We start from the raw sequence: 16,274 nt of genomic DNA, 5'->3' as shown, positions 1-16,274 counted from the left end.
CGCCGTCCCGAAGCCAGCTGTGCCGCTGTGGATGCCATCCCGTGCCTCCTCTGCTTTGTAAGATGAAGGAAGGGTATAAGTCCAAGCACAAACTTTGTACAGGGTCCCTATTGCTAAATACTAGACTCAAGTAAATAGTACTTTCGTACCATGGGTTAAATTAAGGAAAATACGAGGGCCTCGGTGCAAATTGGCGCCGTCGCTGTCTGGCCCTGGCCATGTGGGCCGTCCTGCTCGCCATGCCGTGCGTGGGCCGTTGGCCTGCCTGTCACTGGGCCGGCTAATCATTGCCGCGTGTTGGGCTGGCCTGTGGCCGCCGCGGCTGGGCCGCTAGCGCCCCACCGTGCGCTGGGTCACGTTCGTTCGCGCTGCTGGGCTACCGTCGCCTGGGCCGTGCTGAATCGCCGGCCGTGGGTCGTGCTAGAACCACGCTCGCCGTGGGCCTTTTGGGCCGTGGTGATCTTTTCCGTTTCTAGTGAATTGGAATAGATTTCCTAATATAATTTCTGAGCAGATTTTATTATTTAAATATAAAATTATTTTGGAGTCCAAAAATTATGAAACAGTTTTGTTGAGTTTCTAAAATCATGAGCTACCTGTTAGTAGATTTTGTTCACATAGTTCAATAATATTTTTGGGAGCTGTATAATTAATTTGAGGTACTAATATTGTAAAATATAAACTTGTAGGAATTTCCATGATAAAAGGGTAATATTGTTGAATCAAAAATTTGTACAGTAGGCTCCTAGCAATATTAGGTACTCACTGTAATTTTTATAGCTCCGGAATAATTAGTTTACTAGAGTAGTTAATGATGTCCTATTACGAATAAAGATTAAATTGATAGAATTGGATAAGGAAACAACTTAGGTTCGTGTAACTAAAATAATTGTTGGGAAATAACGCCTTATTGTACAACGTGGATACGTAGCCTAAGTACGGTCGTCGTCAGAACTAGCTCGTTAACTTGAGAGACGTACTTCGTATTTTACGAGTCACGATTGCAATTGATTAATTACATCTTTGCATTGCATCGCATGCATATCATATAGGTACGATGATGGATCAACGGATCGATTGAAGGATGATTGGGAATTCGAAGATGGTGTAATGGTATTCTCTTCTGGAGATGATGCAATGGGCTTTCTATTCATTTGATGGTAGATGATCTGAAGATGCAGATACAAACTTTTTAATATATCTTACCCAAGCAAGCCCCGGTGCATAACCCCTACTTTTCTGCAGTTTAAATTATATTTGTGCATTAAGTTTTAAGGAGTTGAATGAAACCCTTGTATGTGGATTCCTCCTGGTGGGCTCAGCGAGGATTCCTTTACGCTGCGATCGTAGTTGTTATTTATAACTCTCACCAAATGTTTTTATAAATGAAAGTTTCATAATTTGTTGTCGTAGTTTATATATCAATACTTCATCATGTCATGATTAGATATTTATTTCCGCTGTAATTCTGATCACATGTTTACATTCCGCTATTAACTTAAATTGTCATAACTCTGTTAACATGTTTATATTCCACTGTTATAGTAAATAAATATTATACTCTGATGTTGTACTAAAAGTGATGTAAGAAATGATTAAAAATGATGTAAGCTTTATTCTCTCATTTGTGATCCTGAAGGCAAAAATGTGGATTTTCGGGTTCTCTCCTGGGGTGTGCCCGATGGAACCGAGTAATTTAGTGTTCTCTTTTGGGTGCTTAGTGTCTAATGGAAGACAAGCACTCCTGGGAGGCATTAGATTAGGCAGTTCTGCCACATCTTGGTACCGGCAAGCTCCAAGAGTAATAAGCAACCACACTTGCAAATCACCATCTAGTGCCACTCAATTAGTCACTCAATTAATCGCACTAGGATGAATCTCCAACTCACTAAACTTGTCTCACATGAAGCATATGAGTAGGAGAGGTGAGGAGAAGCTCTCTTGAAGTATATCAACTTCCCAAAGTGCCAAGAGAGACTCCACAACCGGACACCCCTCTATTTATAGAGGAGAGCAACCAACTAGCCATTTTGAGCTTACTGGGCTCTCTGTGTAGTTGGAGGTCCCACCACCAGCCCTGGTGGTCCCATCGCTAGGTGCCCATGTGGCAACGCACAAGCATCCCAATGGCTCTTTCAAATGGCTAAGGGCCAATGGTCAACTGACCTGGTGGTCCCACCACCACTCACCGTGGTCCCACCGCTAGGAGGTTGACAAAGGGTCAGTCGCGGCACAGTGCAAACTTTCTTTCACGCGCACTGCTGGGCTGGACGCCCCCTGGTGGTCCACCGGCCATGGTGGCGGTCCCACTGTCAGGGTGAGGCATCCCACAAACAGCATCCCAAAAGCGCCCAAAGACCTCTGATTAAAACAGTTTTTTCAAACCTTTGACAAAGCGCTAACTCCAAATGTTTGTCTCACAAGACAACCACCACATAGAGCACAAGTTTGCATTTTCAAATCCTCTTGCAAAGGTTTTTTTAACTCATTTAGGATCACCACTTGGCTCTAATATCAACGTGATTAGGACCTCACAATGAAGTAAACTTGTATGCAAACCACAATGTAGAGGATGATACACGATGTTTTCCCGTGGTTCAGTGACCTGCCGGTCACTTAGTCCACGTTGAGGCAAGTTCTAGTATTATCGCTCCTCTTGTTAGTTCTAAACCCGCAAACTTTGGACTACCTCACTAGGTAGGCTCCACGTGATCACTAAGCTTTGAGCCGGCCAAATCAACTAGACACTCACACAAGCCTCGATTCTACTAGAGATGCTCTTTGCTTTTCTCCAGAGGGGATGAGCTCAATAGCCCCTCACATAGCCAACTTCGGAGCACATGATAATCTTCTTGCGTGCTTCAAGGAGACAAAATCACCAAGTCGTCTTGTGTAACACCCCTGGTGTTACGAGCTTATTTAGCACCGTGATTTAGGCCTAAGTAAAGTTTTCAAAGCGAGTTTCTCGGATTTTTGAATTAAAACGTACTTGCCGTGATAAGCGAATCCTGTGTGATTTAGTTTCGTGGACTCAAATAAACGCTCAAGATAAATTACGCAGTGCGTAGAAATATTTAGAAATGTCCGATAACGATTCTAGCAAATAAATAGCGAACGACGTGTTTAATTGATTAAACACGAAAAACAATTTTATAAACAAAAAAAAAATATAGTTTGTATTTAATACTTAATAAATCGAGAGCGCAAGTTTAATTGAGGAAAAATGCAACTCTTGTTTTGGTAAGTAAAAGTATTCAATAGTATATATATATATATATATATATATATATATGATAGCTCAAAAATCAAAGTTAGAATTTAAAAACTATCCAATTCGTTCGCGTCACGCCGTGTTGCTCTGCCGGCCACGCTGCGCTGTCATGTCCATGCCCCCGCTACGTGCCACCATCCAACTACCGGTTCTGTCGCCTCTCCTTGCATCACATTGAATGCCTCTGCTGCCTTGCCTGTCTTGCGTGCTTCAGTTGCCTGCCTGTGCACTCTCCCTTCTCTCTCTCTGTCCTTTCGCTGCACTGCTGCCCGTGCTGCTCGTGCACTTTCTCTTGGTAGTGACAGCCAGTGTCTTGTCCAAACATTTTTATGGGAGTACCAGCAGTCCTCAGCGGCTCACCTTTTTTTAGCACCAGCGGCTAGCATTTCTTTTACTGCACCAGCAGCCGAGCCAGCGTAGCTGCATTAGGCCCCTTTTTCCTTGCCTTCGACTGCGTCCTGCACCGGCGCCAGTCTTTTTCCTCCTTGCGAGCGCACCCATGCCGGTCGTGGCCACGTACCGTCCCCGCGCTAGAGCCGCAACCCCAGCCCTGCTTTTCTCCGGCTCGCCTTCGCTGCTGGCTTCGGCGTTACGGCGCAAGCCACGCCGCTGCCTGACCACCGCACACGCTGGTGCGCCTGATCCACGTGTGGCTCCTCGCCCCTCCTCTTCCTCCTCTGCCACGGCCGTGCGTGGCCGCCGTGCCCGCCTGCCTACGCCAGTTGTCGTACCGCGCCATTTGCGGGTGCTCCGTGGCCGACCGCAGCGCTGCCCCTCCCGTAGCACCTCGCCTCGCTCCTCCACGCCGTCGTGGTCGCTTCCACCGCCGCCACCGCGCTCGCGAGTGCACGCAAGCCGCAGCACGCCACGGCCGTGACCCGCACGCCATCATCCGGCGCGTCACACCGCCCCGCCGTGCCCCACAGTCGCCGAGCCACAGCGCCGCTGCTCCTTCGTCCTCTGCTCTGTCACCATGCCGCGTTGCCCCACAGCACCTGCCAAGGCTGCGCTTCGCCAACTGTTCGCCCGCGCCTCATCCGTCGAAGCCGCGTCACGCGGAGTGGGCCACCGTGCGCCGTCCCGAAGCCAGCTGTGCCGCTGTGGATGCCATCCCGTGCCTCCTCTGCTTTGTAAGATGAAGGAAGGGTATAAGTCCAAGCACAAACTTTGTACAGGGTCCCTATTGCTAAATACTAGACTCAAGTAAATAGTACTTTCGTACCATGGGTTAAATTAAGGAAAATATGAGGGCCTCGGTGCAAATTGGCGCCGTCGCTGTCTGGCCCTGGCCATGTGGGCCGTCCTGCTCGCCATGCCGTGCGTGGGCCGTTGGCCTGCCTGTCACTGGGCCGGCTAATCATTGCCGCGTGTTGGGCTGGCCTGTGGCCGCCGCGGCTGGGCCGCTAGCGCCCCACCGTGCGCTGGGCCACGTTCGTTCGCGCTGCTGGGCTACCGTCGCCTGGGCCGTGCTGAATCGCCGGCCGTGGGTCGTGCTAGAACCACGCTCGCCGTGGGCCTTTTGGGCCGTGGTGATCTTTTCCGTTTCTAGTGAATTGGAATAGATTTCCTAATATAATTTCTGAGCAGATTTTATTATTTAAATATAAAATTATTTTGGAGTCCAAAAATTATGAAACAGTTTTGTTGAGTTTCTAAAATCATGAGCTACCTGTTAGTAGATTTTGTTCACATAGTTCAATAATATTTTTGGGAGCTGTATAATTAATTTGAGGTACTAATATTGTAAAATATAAACTTGTAGGAATTTCCATGATAAAAGGGTAATATTGTTGAATCAAAAATTTGTACAGTAGGCTCCTAGCAATATTAGGTACTCACTGTAATTTTTATAGCTCCGGAATAATTAGTTTACTAGAGTAGTTAATGATGTCCTATTACGAATAAAGATTAAATTGATAGAATTGGATAAGGAAACAACTTAGGTTCGTGTAACTAAAATAATTGTTGGGAAATAACGCCTTATTGTACAACGTGGATACGTAGCCTAAGTACGGTCGTCGTCAGAACTAGCTCGTTAACTTGAGAGACGTACTTCGTATTTTACGAGTCACGATTGCAATTGATTAATTACATCTTTGCATTGCATCGCATGCATATCATATAGGTACGATGATGGATCAACGGATCGATTGAAGGATGATTGGGAATTCGAAGATGGTGTAATGGTATTCTCTTCTAGAGATGATGCAATGGGCTTTCTATTCATTTAATGGTAGATGATCTGAAGATGCAGATACAAACTTTTTAATATATCTTACCCAAGCAAGCCCCGGTGCATAACCCCTACTTTTCTGCAGTTTAAATTATATTTGTGCATTAAGTTTTAAGGAGTTGAATGAAACCCTTGTATGTGGATTCCTCCTGGTGGGCTCAGCGAGGATTCCTTTACGCTGCGATCGTAGTTGTTATTTATAACTCTCACCAAATGCTTTTATAAATGAAAGTTTCATAATTTGTTGTCGTAGTTTATATATCAATACTTCATCATGTCATGATTAGATATTTATTTCCGCTGTAATTCTGATCACATGTTTACATTCCGCTATTAACTTAAATTGTCATAACTCTGTTAACATGTTTATATTCCACTGTTATAGTAAATAAATATTATACTCTGATGTTGTACTAAAAGTGATGTAAGAAATGATTAAAAATGATGTAAGCTTTATTCTCTCATTTGTGATCCTGAAGGCAAAAATGTGGATTTTCGGGTTCTCTCCTGGGGTGTGCCCGATGGAACCGAGTAATTTAGTGTTCTCTTTTGGGTGCTTAGTGTCTAATGGAAGACAAGCACTCTTGGGAGGCATTAGATTAGGCAGTTCTGCCACATCTTGGTACCGGCAAGCTCCAAGAGTAATAAGCAACCACACTTGCAAATCACCATCTAGTGCCACTCAATTAGTCACTCAATTAATCGCACTAGGATGAATCTCCAACTCACTAAACTTGTCTCACATGAAGCATATGAGTAGGAGAGGTGAGGAGAAGCTCTCTTGAAGTATATCAACTTCCCAAAGTGCCAAGAGAGACTCCACAACCGGACACCCCTCTATTTATAGAGGAGAGCAACCAACTAGCCATTTTGAGCTTACTGGGCTCTCTGTGTAGTTGGAGGTCCCACCACCAGCCCCGGTGGTTCCATCGCTAGGTGCCCATGTGGCAACGCACAAGCATCCCAATGGCTCTTTCAAATGGCTAAGGGCCAATGGTCAACTGACCTGGTGGTCCCACCACCACTCACCGTGGTCCCACCGCTAGGAGGTTGACAAAGGGTCAGTCGCGGCACAGTGCAAACTTTCTTTCACGCGCACTGCTGGGCTGGACGCCCCCTGGTGGTCCACCGGCCATGGTGGCGGTCCCACTGTCAGGGTGAGGCATCCCACAAACAGCATCCCAAAAGCGCCCAAAGACCTCTGATTAAAACAGTTTTTTCAAACCTTTGACAAAGCGCTAACTCCAAATGTTTATCTCACAAGACAACCACCACATAGAGCACAAGTTTGCATTTTCAAATCCTCTTGCAAAGGTTTTTTTAACTCATTTAGGATCACCACTTGGCTCTAATATCAACGTGATTAGGACCTCACAATTGGCACTAAATAACCGACATGCAAATGTACTTGCCCCTCTTAATAATACAGCTATCTATCCTAAACCCGACCATTTAAATCTTCTCTAAAACACCTCATGCCCAGCAAAATGAAACATCCTATGTTTCATACCTTCACCTTGCTTATCCAATTTCACTCAAATTGATGCTCGCAAGGAAACCCATTTTCTGACGAATTCACTAAGTCACTTGATATGATCAATATATCTTTGGCTTGATCTTTTATAGATAATGTGGATCACTCAAACCATCACATAGACTTCTAGTCCATCGACCTTAGCCTTATTTGATATTCACTGTTGCATCGGTCCTTCAGCACAAAGGCTTGTTCAAGCTTCTCCGCCACGTGTGGTCCATCGATCCAAAGCCTCTTGACTTGCTCTTCACCATTGCCTCGGTCCATTGGTGTCAAGCCCACTAGCTTGCCTTGCATTGCACACGGTCCATCCTAGCCAAGGCTTGCTTAGGTCTTCACTTACTTGCTCTGTTTGATTTGAACATTCCAATATGCTAACAATCAAATCCATGTCAATATCCATCTTATATTCTGAACAAAACCAACTTTCCTTCACACACTCAAATAGAAAGGTTACTCTACATGTGCTGTCATTAATTATCAAAACCCAAATAAATAAGGCCTAATCTTTCACAGGGCGACACGACCGCGCGGCCAACCAGAACTAGGCAGGTAGCGATAGCCGACGGCTATGGGCAGCGACGGGCTACTGCTATGACCTACGGTGCGGCGGTGCGAATCGAGAGGTGAGGGTGGACCAGAGAGCCGGAGTCTGAGTCACGGTCTCGATCATGGAGATGATAAGGCCGACTGGAAGTGGAAGTTTCCGAGATTGGAGATTTGAGATGATGGGCTACTGGGCTACTTGGCTGACATGTTATTGGGCCTTAGTTCAGCGCTGCTCGGCCTTCCCAGCAACAATCGCGTTGTCTCCGCTCGTTCGCCTAGCTTGGCCTCTTGTCTGCCATGAACGGGACGCACGACTCAGCTCGCGGGCCGAAATGCGCCCTTTGGTCTAAGACCTTGTTGCTACTCAAGAAAGCCCAACATGGCCTTTTTCACCGTTTCTCTTTGGCAGATGACGAAGGAGTCGACTATGGGTGGTCAATCAGTCATGACGGGCCAAAGGGCCTCTGGTTTAGAGAGTCCCGGCCACACTCCTCACGTGCTAGGTTTGACTTCTCGTGGAAGCGAATTTTAGGTTGGGGTTAAAAAAATTTCCTCGTTTGTCCTACGCCAAAGCACAGGTCCAAGGACCGGCCCATTCTTATAGGGCGACGATGCCGTTGTGTAAGGGTGAGGCAGAGGTTCGAGGGTTTTCTGGCTATGCGTGAGAAGATCTTTTTATTAATGCAATGACTGAGGATGATCGTACCTGGCAGGTCCAATCAGTCGTGACGGCAGCACGGGCGTCGGGCCGATGTACGTGAAGGACGTGGCGCAGGCCGGAGGGCGCGCGTGACCTAGCACTTCGCATACGCCACCAGGAGCACCGCTGCCGCCACCCTGCGCGTGTCATGCACTCCTTCACCGCCGGCCTCGGCAAGGTCTACATGGCCGAGTCCACGGACAGCGGCCCCCAAATGCAAGCCAAACTCCGGCAGCGATGGGGAAAGGACGTGCGACGACAGGCTCGTGCTGGCGTACAACGCCGGCTCCAAGGAGCAGTTCAAGCTGTCCGTCTCCGACGACGACGACGACTCATGTGGTGGGTCGTCACGCATGGACGACGTCAAGTTGTACGTCCATGGAGTTCTCCTACTCGGCCGTCGTCATCACCGCCAGGCGCCGGCGACGGTCTCGTCCACGTCACCTGCACCTACGACAACCGAACGCAATCACGCAGACCAAGGTAATGATGATGGACGGAGTGCACACCTTGTAGTATTGCTTAACGCTTTGCTGATTTACTCTTTCTAGCTAGTTTAACGGTAGCTCTAATAATTCGATCGATTAACTGTCTGGACTGTGCAGCATGTGGTTATTCAGCTCCGGAGATAATTCACATGACGGCCTCTGGAGTGCGTTTCTTTAAACGTTTTATTTGAAATAAACTGATTTTTTGTGTGATTCCTACAAATTTCATGCATTTCAAAGGGTCCAACGTATCTGACGAGAACAGCTAGCCTTCTGGAGTGTAGGGTAGTAGGCCGGGGATTCAACATTCAAGCCCAGCCCATTGTATGTACTGTATGAGTAAGAAATGTATGTGTACTACGTACCCTGTACCCATCATTATTATGGACATAAAAGAACAGCGGTAGGAAATAGATACTCATCCGTTCAAAAAAGAATGTAATTCTACACTAAATTAAATTTTTCTTAAACTAACAAATATGTCCATTTGTTACAATGGAATTTACATCTAATGTCATTTGTTTTAATATGTTTTGAAATAAGACTCTATGCAATGGTTATTAGATGTGCGCTCTTCTAACTTATATGAACATGGTTGATGAGTTAGGGTCATGAACAAAACAATAAACCAATTAGGATTCTAATACAATTCATCACATATTCCTACTGTTTTTTCTGAGAAAACATACCTGCTACTCTTAAATAAACCAACTAGTACTCTGGTTCCCTCAAAAAAAAAACTAGTACTCTGGTGCTCTAGAGAGTAAAAGAACACACGGACTAAAACAGTGAGTACGATGGACCAAAATCCAGAGGGAAATTTTTTCACTCTTTGATACTTCCCTCCCCCCATTTTCTTTTACTTGTCACCAACTTTTCATTGTTTTTTGAGCGGGACCAACTTTTCGTTGTAGCAAAATTGACTACCCATTTTTTCTTCTTATAAACAATCTTAAATACTCTAAAGTATATAACACTAATGAAATACGTTCAACGAAGAATCATATATATGAAAACTTGAAGTATCTAAAAATCTTTTGCAAAAAAAAATCCCTCTGCTCATAATAGTAGACGTTTTAGAATCTATCACAGATGCCTGCTCAAGGTAAAAGACCTTAATACCCCTAAAAATAGAGATGGAAATGTATTGAAAAAGAAAAAGGTGTATTGAAAGAAGAGAAAGATGTATTATGAAGTGAGAATGATAACTATTTTTGGACAAAATTTGAATGCTATAAAGTCAAGTCTTTTGGACGGAGGGAGTACAATGGAGGTAAGTATTAGGTATACTTAGATTTAACTAAGTTTATAAAAATAGTATAAACACACATGTTTCAAAAAAGTTTACTATTAAAACATATTTTATGATTAATCTAATGATACTTATTTAATATAATAAAATCATATTTTTTCTATAAATTTGATCAAACTTCCTTGAAAGTGAAAATTGTTCACGTGTTAATTCTTTGCGTTCTTATACTATTGATCAATTGGGATCGAAGATACATCCACACAGATCAATGGAATAATAGAAGTCCAAATCCAACCCATCAGAATCATAAGAAATGTACTCCATCTGTTCAAAATTATAAGTCGCTTTGATTTTATTGATACATCCATTTTGCTATGCACCTAGATAAATAATATGTTAGATATATAGCAAAATAGATAAACAAAAAAAATTAAAGCGACTTATAATTTGGAACGGATGGAGTATCATTGTATCCACCAGCAGGTCCAAGGACACATACGCCTGCATTATAAAACAACTGAATAATTGCATGGCCACGAATTAAGTATCAGATATTGTCAGTGCGAAAAGTGACCAACAAGTAAATATTTATAGTTTTGCCGTACGTTGTGATCAGATGTGGCCTAGCACTCAATGACACAGGGTTTATACTGGTTCAGACAACGTGCTCTACATCTAGTTTGAGTCGGTCGGTGACTTTATTCCTGAGCCCAGGTGGTCGAAGTTTGTTGTAGGGTTACAAATGAGTGGGGATAGAAAGGGGGTGTTAGAGCGTATGGTGGACCGAAGGGACAAGAGTGACAGGAGCACCTACGTGCGCTAAGTATTGGAGCGTATGCTCCGTGTAGCTCTAGAGTTCTAGAGCCGTGGAGCTGTTCGAGTGCTCAAAATGTCTGAAGCTTAGCCGAGAGAGAGTCGGAATGACCGTCGTCTCCTAGGAGAGAGAGCATCCCCTTTTATAGATGAAAGGGATAGCCTTACAAGAGAGAGAGTGTGTGTGTTTCCTAATCCTGTTGCCCACGCCGTCGGGTACAAGACAGTTTGTCAGCGCCCACAAATACTGTTGACGCCCAAATGCATGTGGCAGGTTCCATCATGTTCTTCTCGTATGGCAAATATCGACGCCTGCCATACTGTAGAACAAATGTCGACGCCCAAAACACTGTTCGTGTTCTGACATGTTTGAAAGGTTGGAAAGCACCCTTCTGGTATGGCCTGGCAGTACTGTCCTGTAGGTGTGCAGGGTACGGTCCTCGATATTGCGGTTGACTTGAGCGCCTTGCCTTATCTGCTCTGCCTGATTTCTTGGGTCCTCACCGAGCGGGCGTCACCGGCCGGTTGTTCCCAGTCGGCTCCGACCACACCGGTCAGAGAAGAGCCGTAAACAAAGGTTCGGTGTATTCTCGGTCGGAGAAGCGGGTCGGAGTCAAAAGCGAGCGTCGTCCCCACCTTGGCCAGGCCTTCCGGTCGGAGAAGCGGGTCAAAGTCAGAAGTGAGCGTCGTCCCCTCCTTGGCCAGGCCTTTTGATCGGAGACTAGATCGCTTTTCCGGTCTATCGTTAGGTATCTGGGCCGGCCCAGGAGTTGCGCATCGTTTGTAATACCGTATGCTGGGCCAAGCTTTTGCTGGGAAGCGGACCCAACAGGAGCCCCCGGGCAATTCAGGTAGAATCATCTGGGGGATTTTTTTTGTTTTCCCAGAGGGTGCGCGCGAGCGCACCCGGTGGGTGTAGCCCCCGAGCCCCTGGGCAATTTGGGTAGAATCGTCTGGGAGATTTTTTTGACTTGCCAGCGGGTGCGCGTGAGCGCACCCGGTGGGTGTATCCCCCAAGCCTGTGTCTGACTGGTGAGGCGATTGGAGGCTGAGTATCTTGGTACTCTTTCCTGGGGCCACAGACTCCTGTGTTTCTACCGGTCAGGGTGTTCGCCCGTGTTTGTCCTTCCCGCAACCTGCGCGGTCGGTTTGTTTCCTTAGTCGACATCGGGTGACCCGAGCCCCTAAGCCTCGTTGGGTTTGGTCTAGTTCCGTGAGTTACCCTGTCCGTAGTTTCTGCAACCGGAGGACCTGACTAACGTCGCTTGCCTCGATGGCTCGAGTGACGCGCTCGGTGAGCTTACTAACGAGCACGTTCGAGCGGAATCCGGGTCCATCGTTCATAACGGGGTCGACATAGCCCTCATGTGGCATTCCACTGCTCCTTAACCTGCCTCTCGACAGATGTCCGGGTCATTCCGAAGACCAACTCAGGTGGCTTGAGGTTAGGATCGAATGAGAAAGTCAAGATGACCCTATCTGCTTCTGAGCATATCGGGCGAGGGCCGCTGGGGCTCATCTATGTTTTCTCCCCTAGCTCTGTTTGATGCGAGGTGAACTTGAGCCCTTCACAGGCCGGCCTTCGAACCCCGATCGGTCGTTGCTCATGTTGAATGAGGCAACTACCGCTTCATGACACAACACGAAGCATTGTGATGCATTAATTGCATATGCAATGCTTTGGATGTATGAGATGAATAAATGATTGTATGAATGAATGTGTGAATGCGTGTCTGAGAAAGGATGAATGAATGATCATGCATCAGAAAATAAATTAAGATGGTTTGGTAAAGTTGCCTTGATGGCTCGAGTGACAGGTTTGAGGAGCTCTTATCGGATATGTCCGAATGGGATCTGTGTCCGTCGTTCATGACAGAGATGGCATAGCCTGCACGGGGCGTCCCACTGCTCCTTACATGTCTCTCGGTAGTTGCCTGAGCCGTTCGATCGACTCAGGAAGCCCGTTGGTCTCTCCTTGATGGAGATCCCGTTGTTGGGCCCTTCTAAGCTCTGCCTGGGAAGGCGGAGTGCCATTTGCGTGCGGTTGCGCCTTGTTTCTTGCGCCCGGGTTGCGGTAGTGATGGGCCATCCCCAGGCCACATCCCGTTTAACCAGGTGTCGTTTCATTGGGCAGGGCGTGTCTCATCAGTCAGGGCGTGTCCCACCGTATGCCAGTCCGCATTAAATAGGGGAAGGGAGAGGGTTTTCATCCCATTCCTTTGCCTTTCTCCACCTGCCGCCTCTCCTCCTTCTTCGTTCTCGCCAAGCCCGTTCGTGTGCCACGACAGTTTCTAGGAGAGAGAGAGGGTAAAGCGAGGGAGAGGAGAACTCATAGATTCATTCGTGAATCCAGAGCATGATGTCGAACTAGAGGCCATCCAACATAGACGAGGCAGTGCTGGTCGCCTTTGCTGAGAAGGGGTTGCTACCACCAAAGAAGGTGGCGCATTGGAGGGCTCCTATGTCAGGGGAAGCTGTTCCGCGACCTTAGGCCAACAAGGTTGTCTCCTTCCTCGCCTTCGACGAGCGCGGGCTAGGATATCCCACGCACTGGTTCTTGCATGGGCTCCACAATGAGTGGGGCCTGGAGCTACAGCACCTCAATCCGACTGGGGTGCTGCACGTTGTCGGTTTTGTCATCGTTTGCGAGGCCTTCCTCGGGATGGAGCCGCACGTGGACCTCTTCCGGTGGATCTTCACCGGGCGAGCCTTGTCGGAGGGAAAGCCACCTAGAACCGTGCTGGTTGGGGGCTTCGCCTTGTAGAAGAAGCCAAGGCCATCGGGCTCCTACCCCGCATACTCACCCTTCGACTCCAGTCGGGGTTGACATGGGGAGTGGTTCTACATTGGGAACCCAACGGAGGCGCCATTCCCATCGTTCACCGAAAGAAGGTCGGAGAGGCGGGAGAGCTGGTCATGGGGTCCCTCCAGTTGGTAGAACAAGCTAGAGGTCATCGAGGCGGAGCTTTAGAAGCTGGTGCAGCATGGCCTCGAAGGGCTACGGGTGTTCCACACCTTCTTCTACCGTTGAGTCACCCCACTGGCGGAGAGGAGGCGGCCGATGTGGGCATACTCTGGCCCAACAGATCTTGACCACGCGTCACCGAAGGAGTTACCGAAGGACGAGGTCTAGAGCTGACTCGACTGGGTGCTACAACTGAGGGACAAAGAGTCCCTTGAAGGAAAGCCCGGACCTCTTCATGCCACAAAGCTATCCAGTCTGGTATGCTCCCCTCTTCTTATTCTGTGTCCTTTTCCCTCTTGCTCTCCTATATTTTGTCTTCGAGTCGTCCGTTTCATAGGGACTCGTGGGTTACAAATCCTGGCCACATCTTATGAGGGGGCTGGAGGGCGCAGCTCAGCAAGTCACCCTGAAGGAGGCAACGATTGCCAAAAAGAAGAAGAGAGCTAAGAAGGCTCGGAGGCAGTTCGAGAAGGAGAAGGAGATCGGCTGGTGGGTCTGGGTGGGCGAAAATAGGAGTGATATGGAGGCGGAGCTCAAGTCAAAGGAGCCCACGGAGATGGGTGACAACACGAGCACCTCCGAGGATGAAGGAGACAGGGGCATCGTTGTGACCTCGGTGGAACGTCGTGTGCCTATGGCCACGTCCATCTGCGATGGGTGGGATACGGAGAGGCGCGGTGATGTTCCTGCGTCAAGGAAGCACGCTGCAAGCTAACACACCACCATCGAGCGAGAGGCAAAGCGGGCACGGTCGCCGTACCCTTCGAAGGCATCGTTGGCTTTGCCCCCCTGTTGATGCAAAAGTGGATCTGCAAACACAAAGGGCTAATACCCGAATCGATATCCAAGGCGTGCCAGTCGATTTGACCTGTTAATCGACAAGGATGAAGATACGAGCACTTTGGTCCTGACAACAGCGATACGCCCGGAAGTCACGGCCAAGAGGTACTCACGTGGAACTCGAGGATCGCCGAAGGTCGCACTGAAGCGATGCAGCTCGCCGAATCAATGAGAACTCGTAAAAAGAAAATAATGCAAATTGACGAAGTCGCCGAAAAGTAAGTAGATGCAAATAGGAGTAAAAATTGGTTTTGATATTGATTGATATATCCAATTACATTGCCCCTCACTCCATATTTATACCCTGATCTAAAGAGACACAACCAAACACAACTAGGACATCAAGCCCATATCTAAGGAAACACGTGACTCTTATATGAATCATACTCTAACAAATATAGAAAAGGAAATCAACTCCTATCTATTTCCCTGTCCGCCTCAATTACGATGGAAATCTCACCGTCCTCCTTCCCATCGGCATACCCCCTGTTTCATCGGCAATAGTCTTCAAGTCTTCCCTCATCGGCATACTCCTTGTTTCATCGGCAGTAGTCCTCAAGTCTTCCTTCATCGGCATACTCCCTGTTTTATCGGCAGTAGTCTTCAAGCCTCCCTTCATCGGCATCGACAATGACACCTCCAACCTCATCGGCAACGCCCGAGTCTAAATCAACCTTTCCATCGACCATCACCAGCTATCGGTAACCATCTTTACAAGCTGGCTTTCATCGGCTATCAAAGTATACAGTAACTTTCCCCTTGCCGATTAGTCCACTCCGATCATTTTGACACGTGCAAAAAAACGGTGTCAACACATGCCCCCCAATTTCGGAGTATAAAACCATTAATGCTCCGAAATTTACTCCAGATAACGCTTGCCTTCGCCCGATTACCGTAACTCATTCTCCAAGCCAAAACCTGATCTGTTATCAAATCCAATCAAATCTAATCCTGATTCATGCACTTCAGTAAATATCGCACAATCGCCAACCACTCTTGCCTTGATTATGGTTAAGATACCAAAACAATAACCCATCGGCAAGATCTTAACATGATAATGCTGTCATTTTCAGAATTAAAATATCCTGTACCGATATCTCTTCCAAGTCATGATTACTTGCCATCAACCCATCTGTACAATCCCCTGATTATCGTGCGAACAGTTACCATATCCATCTGAACCACTTCGACCTACATGCGCGCGGCATAGAGATAAGTCCAAAATACCCCTACTCCAAGCGGCTTATAAATAGATTCCTCCGGAACACTCGTCTTCTACCCTCAGACTCCAATCTTTGACATTTTCTCTTTCCGGCGGCGACTCCGACGAACAACTGCACGACCTCAACCAACAAGAACCCTTCTCCAGCGTTACCTCAAGTCTCCGGCTCGTGCCCTCATCTTCCTCAAGATAATGGCAATCAACTTCGACGTCCCCGCGGTTCGCTCCACTTCCATTACCTTTTACTTTGATTCCCCTAGTTTTTGCAAATCCATACAGTTGGTGATTTTTCCTTTCTTTTGTTCTCCGGATCCTTTAAACTTAGGAACTGCGCAACAAATTAGTTATTCCAACCGATCAGCCGCATGTCCAATGCCTAGGACCAATGGGCAACCCAGATCCAACCG

Source organism: Miscanthus floridulus, chromosome 5 (genome assembly GCF_019320115.1).
Source record: "Miscanthus floridulus cultivar M001 chromosome 5, ASM1932011v1, whole genome shotgun sequence".
In the NCBI taxonomy this organism is placed as follows: Eukaryota; Viridiplantae; Streptophyta; class Magnoliopsida; order Poales; family Poaceae; genus Miscanthus; species Miscanthus floridulus.
Note: the sequence above shows the minus strand (reverse complement) of the source record.